General features: G+C 39.4%; 1 protein-coding gene across 14 annotated transcripts in view; it reads right to left on the bottom strand.

Moving 5' to 3' along the window:
- caska (calcium/calmodulin-dependent serine protein kinase a) overlaps nucleotides 1–16,380 on the bottom strand; it is a 161,734-nt gene that overhangs the window by 128,445 nt on the left and 16,909 nt on the right. The gene's annotated exons all lie outside the window — the stretch shown is intronic.

The raw sequence follows: 16,380 nt of genomic DNA on the forward strand, positions 1-16,380 counted from the left end.
GAGGCAAACTCCTCAAGATGGGTGGTGACCATGGTGGCCATTTAGAAGTCGGCCATCTTGGATACAACGTTTGTTTTTTCAATAGGAAGAGGGCCATGTGACACATCAAACTTATTGGTAATGTCACAAGAAAAACAAGGGTGTGCTTGGTTTCAACGAGTTATTTACAAGTTTCTCTCTCACAACCATTGACATGTCGAAGAGGTTAATAGAAAAGAAAAGTGTTATATAAGAGTCAGTCCATTTGCCATTTTTTAAATTCATTATTTTTCACAATGTCAAAGTGTTGTTACATTTTCAGGATTGGTTTTGCCATCGTAGTTGTCGTGTTTTCCACATTATGGCTTTCAATTTGTTGATGCTTTATTTTTTTAGGCTTTGTTGCATAGTTTCCCAAACTGCCTTTGTGTTCTCTGTTTTGGTCTATTCCCCAAAAACCTGTTTGTTTGTTTTTTAGTCAGGTTTAAAAAAAAAAAAAATACAAAATACAAGAAAAATGCCATCTGCATCATCTTTTCTGAAGTGACTTTTTCTGAAACGTTGCCAAAAACACACATTTTAATGTAGTTACTTTTTCAGTTGGGCTGTGTTTTCAGCTACATGGTTGCTTTCTAAACCAGAACACTTTATTGATCCCTGAGGAAGTTATGTGGTCACAGCTGTGTACAAAAAGACAGTAAGAACAGTAACTAACTAAACTAAATTCAATCATACAATATATTACAAAGTCACAAAATATAACAATAGCTCTAATGAATATAAATCGGTCTAATTATAAGTATTCCAGCATATTACACTAATTCAGTATACATGGTTGACATTCAAGTGCCCCTTTTATCAAACTGACTTGGTTATTTTTTCTGTACAGGATGTGATATTAACTATTGCGGTGTGTATTTGTACATTAGAAGGTTCAGCTCCATCCCCACAGTGTGTAAAATGTGCATTTTCACATCAGGGCCATCATGCTTATACTTATGTTTGCAGTTTGAAACGTCCCCATGATACCTTTGTATCCAGCTCCATTTGATCTGGTCAAGCATAGCCTGCAGCAACTGCTGACGAAACTGTAATGATATATAGCTCGTGGCCTCTATTGCACACAGTACTGTGAGAGTGTAAACTCACATTCTGTTAAATGAACAGGAGTAAATGACGCCTCAGAAAAAAAACCACAACCCAAAAAACCCCACAAGGATGTGAGAATAGTAACAATAGCAGAAGAGTGAGTGGACGTCAAAAGAAAAAAAAATTAAGTGGAGGGGACATGGCTAGGACACAAGAGGCAGGGAAACAGAAGAAACCAAAAAGAATAAGAAAACAAACTAAAACAAGACTGGAGAAAGAAAATCCTCCTGTACAAATTCCCTGTGTGTTTTGGGTCGAGAGCCAAGTGTGAGATTTGCTGCCGGATGCTGTTTCGAGGCTGCCCTCAGACAGAGAGAGAGGGAGGGAGGCACTTTCTGGATTAACTGGCTGATTTGTTGCCTAACTTTGAGTAAGTACCTAATCAGTAGAGTGAGAAGGGCCCATTCTTTATAGTATATTGGAAGTAGTTCATGCTAGATGATCACAAAATCAAAGCATCAAGCTGAAAAGAGAAGGTAGGGTTGCCACGTTTTATGTGGATTTCTACATTTTACACACATGAAGAACCAATGACTGTAGAAAACATGGACGACGTGACAGCACCTCTTCCCATTGTGCAAAAATAAAGCCAAAATACCCCGCTTGTGGAGGCTGCCATCTTGCATTTTTGGAGCCAGAGTCTGCACAGTAGTGACTTGAGGTGGAGCGACTGCGTCACACTCCCGCCCACACACCCACTGGACATGACCGCAAACACGCCCCCCTACACTTTTTACGTAGCCCGGCTGCTCCATTTTTGCTGATGGGTTTACCGCGACTGGCGACTCGTTAAATTAAGGTAAATACAACCACGTCACTGTTATGAAAAAGACACACAGCTTATCATCTTCTAGTTCTACAACATCTAAAATCACTCTGTTGTTAATTCGTTTGCTAGATTAGCCGCTAGCATACGCAATGTGTTGGGGGCTTGTTGCTAGCTAGTTAGCGATGCTACACACCTGTTACTCTAATAGTCTGTGTTATTGAATGATTCACTTACTGTTATTGAATGTTATTGAATGACCCACAGTAAGTGGGTGCACTGTGGTCCTAACACTTCACACCTATCACACCCCTTTGCCAAGTCTCCCAAGCTTTTCAAGCAGAGGCTTCTGTTGATCAGGAGAGCAAGGCAAGCTCATTCTTTCCAGTTGTTTTAGCAATCAACATGCACAAGGTGTCAAACTCCATATTTATTATTAATTATTTATTCTTGCTGTTGTTTTTTTTTTTTTTTAAACCTCACTTTCATTTTGATTCATTATGTACTTTGTCATAGGTTATAGGTACTACAAAACCACCAAAACAGGTTTATGAAGAGAATTACACACCTTTTCACTAGCAGCTCCTCCAGTGGTTTTATGTGGACCTATTCACAACTGCAAAAGCTCATTTGATTTCAGAGTTTTCCTCTGTGGGGGGAAAACTCCACAGAGGAGTTTCTTTATCTTCAATGGCTTATAGGCCATTAAAGATAACATAGCAAGGATTATGACAAATATTAAAGCAGCCATGTGTCCTACTGGCAGCATTTCGGGTGAGAAACAACAGAACTTAAGAGAACTTAAAGGTGAAACCTGACTTTGTTATAAATTATTGCTTTAAAAAAAATAAATAAAAGAGAACCAAAGAGCTACACATTTCCATGAGGTGAAAATTACTGAAAATCTCCAGATGTCCCCAGAAAAAAAAAGAAAGAAAGAAAAAGAAAGAAAAAAAAATCTCAACCACCGCCTGATGTCATGATCTTCTTGTGCATGTCTTGCATCATTAATGGGGAGGATGCACCATTAGTCCTATACCATCATCCCCACTGGTAAATCATTGATGAGCTTCAGGGCCATTGTGAGATCAGAAGGGGCCCATTAAGAAAGCATTAAAGGGCAAGCTCCTCAGGTCAGGAACATGTTTATGATCACATCCTGCAGCATCCACAGAAGGCTTCACAGCCCCACAAGCATATGTCTGTGGTTTGTTTGTGCCCACACAGCCAGGATCCCTGAACAAACTCTTCCTTCTCATAATGGGGTGGGATCAAAACCACACTGACACAACTGTACTTACAAGGGCTCTCCCTGAAAATATGCACAAACACAATCTGAAAGCGAGTTTCCTACCTCGGGGTGTTTTGGTTCTACTTGTAGCGCAGTGATGGATTACAGGTGAGAGAGGGGACCGGAACAGGTATTTACACGATAGCATAACATGATGTAACCTTTTAACCAGGATCTACATCCATCACAGGTACAGAATCTGAGAGCTGCCCACAACAACAACAGCATGGAGCTTCCTACTATCTGTAGTTTGGAGATCTCTCTCTCAGATGCCGTACACAGTCCAAAAAAGGTTTGGGGTGACGCACAAAAATCCATCAGGTGCTATAAAATTCTATGGGAAAATGCTCATTTCAGATGATACATCAAGTGCACCTTGTAAATTTTTGTAATTTAGGTATCAGACATGAGGAATATCAAGGGTATGCTCATTTGCTAATGATTTCCCACTCACAATGAGCATACCGATTCATTTTTTTAAGCCATCTGCAAATAAGACTTCATGAAATGACAGATTGTTTTCCCTCCCCAAGCTTCAAAGGGGGGAGTGGCGGTAGTTTCACTCGCAGTAGCACAGGAACAGAGTGGAGGAAAAGAGAGAGAAAGAGAGCCAGGGACAACAACGTCACATTAGAAAGGTATAGTAATCATCCACAACTATTTTCAGTTGCGGATGATAAAGGATTCAGAAATCATGCAGGCCCATATGACAGAGAATGTGCATCTTCTTTTTGTTTTGCATATTTTAATTTATATTTTATTGTGTTGTGGTTTGCAGTGTTTTGTGTTGTTTCACTTTAAATTTATTTAAAAGGAAAAAGCTGAAAATGTAAATAGTTGGCTTTTGTATTATATAATTTATTTATTACATTTTATGTGGAGTAAATAAATAAAAGTACATTTATGGTTGCCCCTTGAGACAAAGCACGTACAAACTCCAAAACGCGTAAAAACTCCAAAACATGTAGTGGCTACACAAGCCAGGAAGTACCAACGACCGGATTTGGTGTGTGGTAGTAACAGGTAAATGAACTTTTTTTTTAAAAAAATTATTTGAATATATAATACACATATGCTTTCAATTGTGTAATTTAAGTGATCTAGCAATGTGTTTTCGAGTTTGTACGTTTTTTGGAGTTTGTATGTGTTTTGGAGTTTGTACGTGTTTTGTCTCTAGTGGCTACTGTATATATTTATATATAAACATATATAAATAAAACTACATCTTTTTTTACATTAGTAATTCCTTTTTTTCATAATTTTATATTGTTGTTGATAATAAATTAATTAAAGCAACAAAACAACCTGAAGAGCCGGTTGGGACCCTCGAACCGAATGCAACACTGTTTCACACTCATGGATGTTTAAGACCACTCGTTGCCTCCTGTACATAGCAATGGGATATAAATTGTAAACTCCTCTAGTCTTTTCACATTTTACTGGACAAAATATTCCAATGTAGTTATTATTAAAAAAATCCCCTGATGCTGATGACATATTCCACCAAAGTTTTAGTGAAATGGTTTTGAGCTCAAGATTTCAGAAATTATTCTTGTGTGGCAGACTGGAGTGGAAAAAAACAAGAAATGTCATTAGTTAAATATTTACCCTCTTTAGTAGAACAAATTGGAAAACTCTCAGCTGACGAAGAGGCATCTTAATTACAGGAAGCAGAGGAATTTATGGTTAAGTGTTCTTTATCCAGACAGCACTGGCACAAACAAACCAGAGGCATGAGATAAATCCAGATCTAAAATAAATTCTGTCTTCACCGTGCCCTCATTTGTTTGACTAATTAAAACGAAATCAGAATATCAGCACTATAACGGGGTCTTTCAATTCTTAAATAGTAAGTGCTATTTAAGAATTTAAAGACCCCGTTACAGCAAAGAACTAAAACTAATCTTATTTTTTAAATCAGTTGCTGATCCAACGCCATTAACAAAGTGCTGTGAAATCTTAGAAGGCCTGATTATCTGCTTTGTGTTTTTCATTTGATTTAATTTGGGAGCATTCCCAGTGCAGAATAGTTTTGCATCAAAAGCAGAGCAGGGAAAAAGTAAATTATGCCAATAATAAACAGCTCGAGAGAGCTATAAAGCTGTCATAGTCTAATCACAATGAAGAGTGAGTTAATGAAACAAAAAAATCCAACACTTTCTCAAACTTTATTTTTCATGATGCAGGGCTTCTGTGGTCACTGCTCGATCAGGTTCATATTTAGGGTGGTGCTGCACATGGCACCAAAACAGCATTAAAACAGTGGACAGCTGCCGGCCTTGTATGCAGAGCAGAAATACATTCTAAAGGTTTTATTACACTAAGCCAGACCCAGGAGCTCCTCTACTGGGAACCCAACCACAGTCATCAGCCTGCTGCTCAGATGCACTCAAGTGACCACAAAGTCCTCAGAAATAAGGAGTGGAAACTCTGACACCCTCCCCCATACCGAGCCCAACTCCAAAACATGGCTCCCACTGCAGAGTGTCGGCACGGAGCGATCGATGAAATCAATCGAACTTTTGATTAACACTGCGGTGCATTTAAATGATGAAAGGGGGAGTGAAGTGCAACAGAAAAGCTGCTGAATTTCAACTGACAAAACAACCTATGAATTTGTCTTTTTGCTGATTAAAGGTTCAATTTTATTTCTCCAAACTATTAATCAGGATCAAGACAGATAGGGTTGAGCGCGAAGAGAGAAAACAGCGTCCGTGTGCACTTTGAGTCCTATCTGAAGTGAATCTGCACAGCGGTCAGCATATTGGCTCTGCCATATCCTCTGCAGTCTATAAAAATTAATGGCCCCACTGATCTAAAACTGGGCACGCAAGAAAAAAAACCCCAAGCAAGCATACAATTCAGTGTGTTTATATAAATCAAGAGACATGTAAATGAGCACACGTGCACCATTAATCCTCCTCCCACACATAAACAAACATTTCACAGCGTCTCGCAGTCCTGTCTTTCAGGGCTCACATGAGTCAGGGGAAGGAGATTTCCTCCCTGTCTCCTCAAATTTCACACACACTTCATTTGTAAGCCTCCTTACATAACACTGCTCCCAAACTTCCCCTGAGCTGCCAGAGATTTCTGTGTCTGTGCACAAATATGTGTGTGTGTGTGTGTGTGTGTGTGTGTGTGTGTGTGTGTGTGTGTGTGTGTGTGTGTGATTCACTGGGCCATGAGGATCATTTCACTGGTCAGTAATCACTGTTCTATGTGACTGCCGATGTCCTGAACCTAATTTAGTGCACTGCCTAAAAGAGAAAGCAAGGAGACGTGTTAGGGCCGAACGAGAACAAAGCAACAAGAATGAAAGGTGGCAAAAGATAAACATGCATACTGTGGCCTCACATTGTAGAGGCAGAGTAAAGGAAGGGTTGAGCAAATTAGGAAAGGAACAAAGGATGGAGAAAAGAGGAGCAAAAGGGAAGAAGAAAAGGTGGATGAGGTAGAAAAATAAACTGAAACTAATGAAAAGAAAGCATGGCAGCATTGGATGTTAAAGAAGCACCGAGGAATCATTATGTTTCATCACAGTCAATGCTGAAAACTGAAAAACCGTTGAAGGACAGAGATGTATGGTAATCTAGAGCAGACATGATAACACAAACAAGCTCATCTTGGGGAAAATTGATCTCATCATTCTGTGCTGTGAATAACAGGAAGAGCACTCTCTGAACCAGGAAAGAGCAGCAATGCAAACAGATGTCACACTATACGCTATTCTACACCGATGTTTACGTGCAAGTCAAAACTGGTGATGTGTTTTCCATAGGTCCCTGTTCACACACTGTCTGAACCTCAATGGGAAAAATAAATAAATAAATAAATAATCACATATATGACACTGTCACTCCCCATCTGTGCCTATATGATATCAATGAAAATTGATGGTTGTTAGTACTGAAGACTATTTGCAGCTGCAGCACTTAAAAAAAAGAAAAGAAAGAGATGCAGTACGTAGGTTTTGTTTTAGCTCAACAGTGGGAAAGACGTTCCAATACATTGCCTGAACATCTTTATAAGCCAATATCGGCCTACTGGTACACAGGAGTCAAGAAATTCGAGAAATCTTTTAAATTAAGTGGGGTTTTTTGTTTTTTAATAAAGAATTAAAAACTAAAGTATTGGTTAGCACTTTTGCCTCATAACAAGAAGCCCTGCTAGGGCTGTTCGATATAACGATATATATCGGATGGCGATATAAAAACGTCTATCGTTTCATTTTACGCTATCGTATGTTTCGTGGTGTCGCAAAATAAACTGTTTACGGCAATATTTTTTCATGGTTTTGATGGTCACTGTAGTGGCTATATTAATTTCTTAAAGTTCTCTCTTTCTCTTACATTTAATATAACCACACTACGGACGGACAAGCGCCTGTTTTTATGCGTTGAGGTTAGCAACAACGACGGTAACACCATAGCGTGTCCGCTTGTTTATGTTCACGATAAAGCTCAAGATCCTGTTGAGACTTTTCAAAATAAACGGAATCACGTGAAAGAGCAGATTATTTACGGATGCGAAGTAAAAAAAGAGCCGTCAGGTGCTAAAAAATAAACCTTAGACATTAGAACAGGCTTTTCCCCGCAGCACGCTGTGTAATAAATACTCAAAGAAAACGGCGGCCGTTACAACTTACGTCTAAAAATGTATCGTTTCATGCATCAGTTAAAACACTCGACTCCAGCTACATGACGTTATCGGGACGATAGAATTCTTATATCGGGATATGAGATTTTGGTCATATCGCACAGCCCTAAGCCCTGCATAGATTCTTCTGGTTCCTCTGGTTACTCCAACAGTGCGAAGACATGCAAATAGAGTTAACTGGTTATTTTAAATTGACAGTAGGTGTAAATGGATGTCTGTCTCTATGTGTTAGGCCTGCTAGAGTGGGTTGATATAGCAATATAGTCAGTATCTTATTAGCTCAGTTGCAATTATTCATTTGTACAAAGAAATGGTAAGCATAGAGTGCAGTGTTATAATTTTATTTATTAGTGCTTAAGGTATATTAGCTAACACTTCCAGCAAGCTATTAGTACAAGTTTAAAAAAAAAAGAAAAAAGAAAAACCTTGGACTATAATTTTAAAAATCATTTTTTAACACAGAACCACATATTAGCTAATAAATCTTAGTCACCTTTAATTACAGTTAGCCATGGAACACCGTCACTCAGCTACATTTTAGCTTGTAGTTACAATAATATGTTCACATTAAATATATATCTATGTCCTTGCAACATTTTTTATCATTCATTTAAACCAATAATTACAGCTAAAAATTTTTAGTCTATGCTTACAGTTTGCTGTTAATAAAAGACAAAGAAAAAATAAAAAAGACAAATGTCAATACGTTCATCAGCATTGGCTTTGGGAAAACTATTTTTCCATCAGCTTGGAATTTCACATTAACTGCATCCGCACATAGCACACTTTTAAAATAAATTGCAATGTAATTGTTGTCTCAACTGTTCCATAATTTTAAATTAAATTATTTTTCCTTGCTCTAATTGCTTAAGTTCTAAGCCAGCATAAACACCACATATTTTTAATAAACTGTAACGGGCCTATAATAAGTCACATTTTCATATGCGTTGGTATGTGCAAACACCAAACCACAACACATCTGGAAAAATGGTTGGACGTCTGATCAAGTTCCCATTAAGCCACATCCTCTGACCTTGTTTCCCCTTGCATTACTGTGAACCACATAAATGTTGCAGTCCTAACTATAAAAGCCTGTTTGTTCAAATATTCTCAATGCGAGTCAGTGTAGGAGAATAGAAGAGATGTGGTACTACAACTGACTCACTTAAGCTTTAATACAAGAGTCCGAAACCTACACTGGGCAATAACCTAAATAATGGCTTCAGTATATCATGAAAATGAAGGTTCTGGCTACATTTCCAGCACTGGCTTGAGTCATCCACAATATCATTATACTCAGAACAGCATCAGCCTTTCCTGAGCACAGTTTTCTGCCAACTCTACAAGTTCTCCAGGACTAAGCAGGCCTGCCACAGGCTGTGAAAACCACTGCGCTAGTTTGTTCCAAGTTCTCAGACAGACCTGAAAGTAGCCATTCTGTACTTTCTTACCAAAACGTTTAGTAGTCTTCAAGGTGAACAACAAGGGAAAAAAGAAAAGCAGTCAAAGTAAAATTACACAAAAAGAGGTAAGAGAATGTCTTTTGAGGACCAGTAACTTAAAAAGAAATGCAGTTTAACCCTGAAGATCAATCAACCCTTTTACATCTGCAGTGCTTGCCTATATCCAACAGCTTCCTCTGTGGTCTGCTTCCTTATCAGGGGACAAGTGAAAGGTCACAAATGGTCAGCACCTACCATCTCATCAAAACACCAGCGCTGCACAACTGGTGAGTGCAACACAGTGACCTTGTTTTGCATCTTTACGGTATTCCCTCTTAACTCCACCTTCTTGTACACTCTCTTATCATGCTGTTTTCATTCCACTCAGTGTTAAATCTTCTTCCTGACATACAACCTGACCTCAACATGTACATTTCACACATTTCTATGCTCTCCTCCCACAGTCAAAGGCAGAGCCACACGGCACAGGGACATATCTGATTTCTTGTGCAAGTGGGCATTGATCTACATGCCAGTGATGCTTCTCCAGAGCCCGGGCCCAATCAGCACTCCACACAGAATACACAAAATCTATGTAACACGGTCAATTGTCTGAGAGCGCAGTCTGAGAGAAAATGGGTGCGTGTCTGTGTGTGTATTCATCAGAGGTGAGGAACTCGACACTCAGCAGAAAGCTATGAGCAAAGCCTTTCTCTGGACCACAATAAGTTCCTGTGTGCTTGTAAAGGCCATCTCTGATCCTTAGTGCATTGTAGTTACAGCCCCTGTCTCAACGAACAAGCTTCTCTGCACTATAAACAGACCAAAGTGCCTCGGCCTCTGACCACCCTAGCAGGACCTATGAGTGAAAAGAAAAGTTCTGACCTTTACCGTTGTTCTTGTTTCACCATCTGTGGGAGTGTGAAAGCTTCAGTACAACCCAAAGCCCACTCACTCCTTCAAGCTATGGCAGGGTCAAAGGATTAGATGGTGATGACAAGAGAAGCTGCTCAGTGTTGATGATGAAACTGTAACGAGGTTCAGTTTCTCATCAGTTACTCCCACTGTGTTATAGACAGGCAGACTGACAGACAGATGCAGTTGGTGCTGCTCACATTAAACAAGGCAGTGCGTTCACAACTAATCCTTACGCTTCAGACTGCTCTAAACATCGTTTGTCGGTATGATGTCAGCAAAAAGGGTAAATAAGCATTTTTTTTTTACTGCTACTCTGGTGGAGTTCACAAAAAATAAAAATATTGGAAATAAAAATAACAGGTTTCCTCTGAAGCTTATATATTTAATAGAAAACATTACAGAAACATGATATGACATAAATCGAGAAAATAAATGCATTCATCCATCTAGCCATCCAGAGGGCCTGAGTAAGAGAAATGATCAACAGTTCAATGGCCGTTCTGGCTGAGCTCCAGGGACACTGAAGATGGGAGAAACTTCCATAGTTAACATTACTGCAGCTCTACAACATCATGGACAGAAAATTCTCATCCATAAAAGACACAAAATTCCTGTCTGAAGTGTGCAAAACAGCACCTAACTGACAGGTTTTCAGCAAGGAATGGAACAACATTTAAATATTTAATTAATTTAGAAACAGGCTGCAACATGGAAAATGTAAAAATTGAAGGGGTGTAAATACTTTGCTAATGCACTGCATTTCTTTGCTTTTATTATTTCATTTCTTCACATTTTTAAATATGCCTGACTTTCAAATGTTCTGTTTTATACCAATGTGTTCTTTTCTAAAGGTTTATAAATTTAAAATTTTTATACTTTTACTTAAAATCCTTGTGGATGGTCGAGGAACATTTAAATTTTTTTCTGATTTTTATCAGTCTGTGGTGACATCATGTCTTTGGCACTTCCTACCTTGGACAGTCCACTTTGCATTCTGCAGTTCTGGCAAAAGCTCCATTTGTTACTGGCTGCGAGTGCAAGCCTGCCATCTGCCTTTTCTTTGTTTTTCTAAAGCGTTTCCTGCTAAATGTCACCGCTCGTCTCTCACCGCTGACTTGAAATGAATAATTATCAGCGGCTTTGTCTCCCGTTTTCACTGCCTGCACAGACGTATGGTCAGACATTACCGTGGATTCCTCCCACTTGAAGCTGCAATTTATTACTGTGGATGGAGCTTTTGTTTCTGTTTGTCATTAATCAAAAATGGTGCTCCATAACAGCAGCAGGGCTCAATAAGTGCTCTGAGGTTTTTCAGAAAATAGCTGAATAACAGTAGCAATGCTGTTTAGAAAATTATACCGTTCAGGCACACACCACCACAACAAGCCTAAACTAATTTTTTGCAACTGTGACAATTACAGGCCAGATTTAAAAGGATGACCAGAAAGATGTGTATATCAACATTTCTGGGCATCTCTCATCTTTATTTATGTTTTGCAATTAAAGCAGAGGTATCCTAATTTTCAAATATTTATCAAAAAGCAGGATTTTGAGGAATTTGGCAACTAACAGTGCAGTTCTACACACTACTGTGACCTGGTGGTGCTGATTCTCCAACTGATGCCATTAAAAGGTGCCTGGAAGGTTTGCCAATACTAAACATTATGTGCTCTTGTATTGTATTTTCTATATATTCATTTGACTTTTTATTATTTTTAAATATACTATATACTAGTGCAACGTGCACGCTTTTTTTTTTTGCCCTGTTCAAACCCATTTTAATACACTTTACATCAGTTTGAGTACAATTATTTTTTAATTATATCACTACATTAGCATGTGTAGCATTTATTTCATCATTTAGCAAATTTAAATGTTTAGTAATAAACAGCAAGTGAAATGAAGAAAGGCCTATTTGGGTGGACAAATAATATTTTCCTAATAAAGTACATAAGAAACTGGGACTGTTGTGGAGGCCCGCACCAATGAGCTGAACCCACTTCTGTTCAATATTAATTTTATTTCATCATAAGCACTTTGATGTGGACACAACAGCCCCTTTTCTAGATGGATTACAACTTTGCAGCCAGAAAAATTAGTAGAAAGCCTGTAAGCAATCTTTTTCTAATATGTATAACATTAAGACATTCCCAGGCATTTTCACAATTTTAGGAGAACTGGACAGGGTAAAAAGTTGTCCTTTTCTCACCTGTAGCACACAGCCTGCCAGTCAGTTTCTGACTCAGTCTGACTACTGGAAATGCTAGCTTTTATTCAGGTACACTCTTGATTCAGCTTATGTGATGGTGGATAGAGAGTGCAGGACACAGAACACATGACACCCACCTGTTCGCAGCAAATTCAGCAGAAAAGGGTGCAGTACATGACTTTTTTTACTCTGCAAGCTTGCTAAAGGCAGAAAGTGTCACTGCTGGAGATCTCATGGGTTATTTTAAATTTTCTTAAATTAAATACAAGTGCAATGATGTTTTAAAGATTGACACACAACTGCTAGCTAATTAAAAAGGAAAAAACAACACAGTGTCTTTATAAATGATGTTAGGGCTGGAGAGTGCTTTTGAAAAAAAGTTTCTGGAACCTTATTGGAGCAAGGATCATCATCATTTTACGTTTTAATTATGGTGGCGATTACCAAAGACTGTTGCCAACATGCCCATCCAAAATAGCTAACAATTCACATTGAGGTCTGGTGACTGAATGCTCGTATGTACGATTCCTTAATTATTTGGATGCCTTTAAACGTTTAGGTGAAATTTTCATGCTACGGAGGTCTGCCTCTTGGTGTATGGCTTGTTGTAGCTCCTCAGCCATGTCCAGGGGGACTCACCATGTGCTTATTACTCTTAATCCAAAGCTAAAGCTAAGATTAGCCCACATATATGAACATACACCCCCTCAAACACACACAGACCACATACGCCTTGCATAAGGCAGGGTGACACCAACTTACACTCACATGATTACACATGCACACAAACCCAAGCACTCTGCTTCTTCTCTGTGGCTACTTTAGTGAAAGAGAGCAGTTTACACCCTGTGGTGTCGACGCTCAGCAGGGACAATAGTGCCGAGTCTTTCACATACATACTTCACACGGCCAAGTGACCACATAAAGACAAATATTAATACTAAGAGTTGGTCGATTTTCTTCTCACAGTCCACCGCACAGACTTTATCCACGCAAAATCAAAATGCATGTAGGTCCGCAGTAAGCCAGCAGTTTCTACATGTATAATCAGAGCTGTTCAAAAATACCCAACAGGGTGGAAAAACAAAAACACTGATGACATTTTCCCCCCATTTGTTTGTTTGTTTTTTAGCAAGAACTAAACATATTTCAACAAGGTGGGGTGCCAAGCTTCGGCTAAAGCTAGTCTAGCCTGGTTAGTCTGGCTAACTGTATTTATCAATTCAGAGCTGGTTTAACTTTCCAGCTCCTAAAGTTGCTGCTTGGCAATCACCAAACAATAATGTGTGTCCCAGAGCAACAATTGCCCTTCAGTGCGATTAAGAGGTATTAACATGCCATGATTAAATTAAGTGTTTTATGCTGGTTCAGTTGCCTGACAACAGAAACACTAAATAGGGAAACAACATAATGAATGCAGTGATTTTTCCTCTTTATTTTCAAATGAACAGGCCATTACTCAGTTAGTGCAGTGGTTGCTGTACTTCTTAAAATTACTCAGTTAATTGAGTCACTAATCAAGAAAAATGCACCTCGTTCTCTGGCTGCAGCTCATCAAACCTGAGGATTTGCTGCCTTAATTTTCCTCTGTGTTACGTAACTGTGGCTAAAACATTTTGGTTGGACTCTGGGTAATTCTGTTTGACATTTTTTGAAAAACTCCTGAAGTTTAATGGCTAAACATGAAGTAGTGCTGATGAGCAAGTGGAAGAGGGGAACGAACAGATGTTTAAAGAGACTATTTAGGCCAGTTTTTGCCAGAATGGAGCACATGATCTCAGAATCCTGAAGGCCGGTCTTGTTAAAGTTAATGAGAGCTAATGAACTTACATTTCCCTCCATAAGGTGACTGAGTCTGATTGGAACAAAAAAGAAGGAAGCTGAGTCTAACCCAACTCACGCCAAGCTGCTAGATCAGCAAACGATCCTTTAATCCAAACCCGTATTTCCAAAGCGTTAATAAAATCTCTGTGACCTGCAAGAGCACTTCCAAGTGTCACAGGTGCCCAGTGTAGAGTTAACAATATCTCCAGTGTGTTAGTGTGAGGGAGACTGTGACAGATAGATGTCAGCTCATCTGCCACAGACCAATCCCAGACACTTAAGGAGTTTTGACAGGTGGGACAGGACGGCAGGTTGCAGGTTGCCTGAAAGTGCCAGGTGAAATGAAGACTGCTACTGTCTGCAGCAAACATGACAACAAATCTCAAAGACATAGGATATTTGTGCAGTTTATGATACATGAATCACTGATTTCCTCATCAACTCCTTGCCATCCAAGCCACTTTGTTATTATTCCTGTACTAACTGAGTTACTGCAGCATTTAAAGACAACCCCACTTTTATCTCTGGCTACACAGACAACTGCATCTTTTCCATTTTATCAACAGCAGCAGAAGACCTTCCTTTAATTTCAGCGTCTACATCATCATTGCATCATTTACTATTGCTTTTTTTTTTTTAAAAGAACAGTGGGATGAGAAAGGGAAAACCAGAAAGACAGAAAAGAGATGAAAAACTGAATGCCCCCCCTGCAGGTCTTTTCTTAATTTGTGTTAAGTAATGTCATGCAGTAAAACTGTATGAATGTGCAAATGTGAGGATGTGAGAATGTTTTTCTCAACAGTATTTCAAAGTGCATAATTTCACAGAACCTTGAAGGTCACAGTCTACACAGAAGCGTGGGCCTTCCTGTAAGTTTAGGGCCTAAGGCGTCAACTGTTTTATGCAGAAATGAGAATATAGCTGAGTGCTATTTAGATACAATTACATATATTGGCTCAATGTGTATAAACACTATCACACAGTGCGGCATGACTGGGGACAAACCCAAGCCACAGACATCAGCCTGCACAAGCACATACTTCTCCCTCCTCCAGTGCTTTAGCAAACACACACACACACACACACACACACACACACACACACACACACACGGCAGAAAAGGCGCTACTGAGAGATGAGCAAAAACCCTGCCTTACTGTCTGGCCAACCATATGGAGTTTGTGAGCATGTAAGTGAGAATGTGCGTGTGTGTGTATGTGTATGCATGTGCATGTGTGTGACAGCGGACTCAGGAATGTGCGATGTTTGTTTACCAAACAGAGGGCTTGTAAAGAAGCAAAGTGTTTAAACAGCATGTGCTCCTCTCAGTTCAAATGCCAGTCCTCAGTATGTTTACCTGACACCAGCTGAGCATGTGCCAGGAACACACTCGCACAACAAGCCAGGAGCACCGCTTGGTCAGATGCTTTGGCAGAGGTGAGTTCAGAGCTTTTCGGGAAATCTATGGGGGGGGAGCAGCGCCCATTGTGCCTAATTTAAATTTGCAAGCAGTTAATATTAGCTTACAAACACAGATAATACCAGATTATATATTGGCAGCACCAGTGTGAGCACGAACTTTTATATAGTTCCATAATTTAATGGTCCAAATCTTAAACTGCTTCTCACAAAGACAGCTGGAGATCTTTGCATTTTAGTTTTTTCTGCAATTTCCCATGACAAATCACTTCAGTCACTCACTTATTCTTAGATGAGCGGTTCTCAGAAAGCTGCCCATTCAGTGAGTGGATCCTTAGCTCTGTCCTCCCTTCATCACAGTAATTCTCCAACTGCCTGCATGTGACGTCTGCAGGGAACATCTGGAAATGTTAGCTCCTGGGTTACACAGTCTATGAGCAGGCACTCTCCCAGTATAGCGAAACCCATCACTTTTTCTGTTGTTGCACATGTTGGGAAGAGGCAACAAAATGAAGCAGCCTACCACATGTGTGCAGTCATTCATTGCACATCAACTATAAATAGCAGTTCCAGCTGTATCCACTTGGTGGAAGGAAAATAAAATAATTTCTGAATTGCAGGCTCAGTTTTTCTATGGGTAGTTTCAGACCAGAGATGCAAAACTGAGAACACGTTGGAGCTGGGAAATGGATCTGAAGACTTCATTCAACAACAACATTTCAGC

This window comes from Neolamprologus brichardi, chromosome 16 (genome assembly GCF_056152115.1).
Source record: "Neolamprologus brichardi isolate AB-2024 chromosome 16, ASM5615211v1, whole genome shotgun sequence".
In the NCBI taxonomy this organism is placed as follows: Eukaryota; Metazoa; Chordata; class Actinopteri; order Cichliformes; family Cichlidae; genus Neolamprologus; species Neolamprologus brichardi.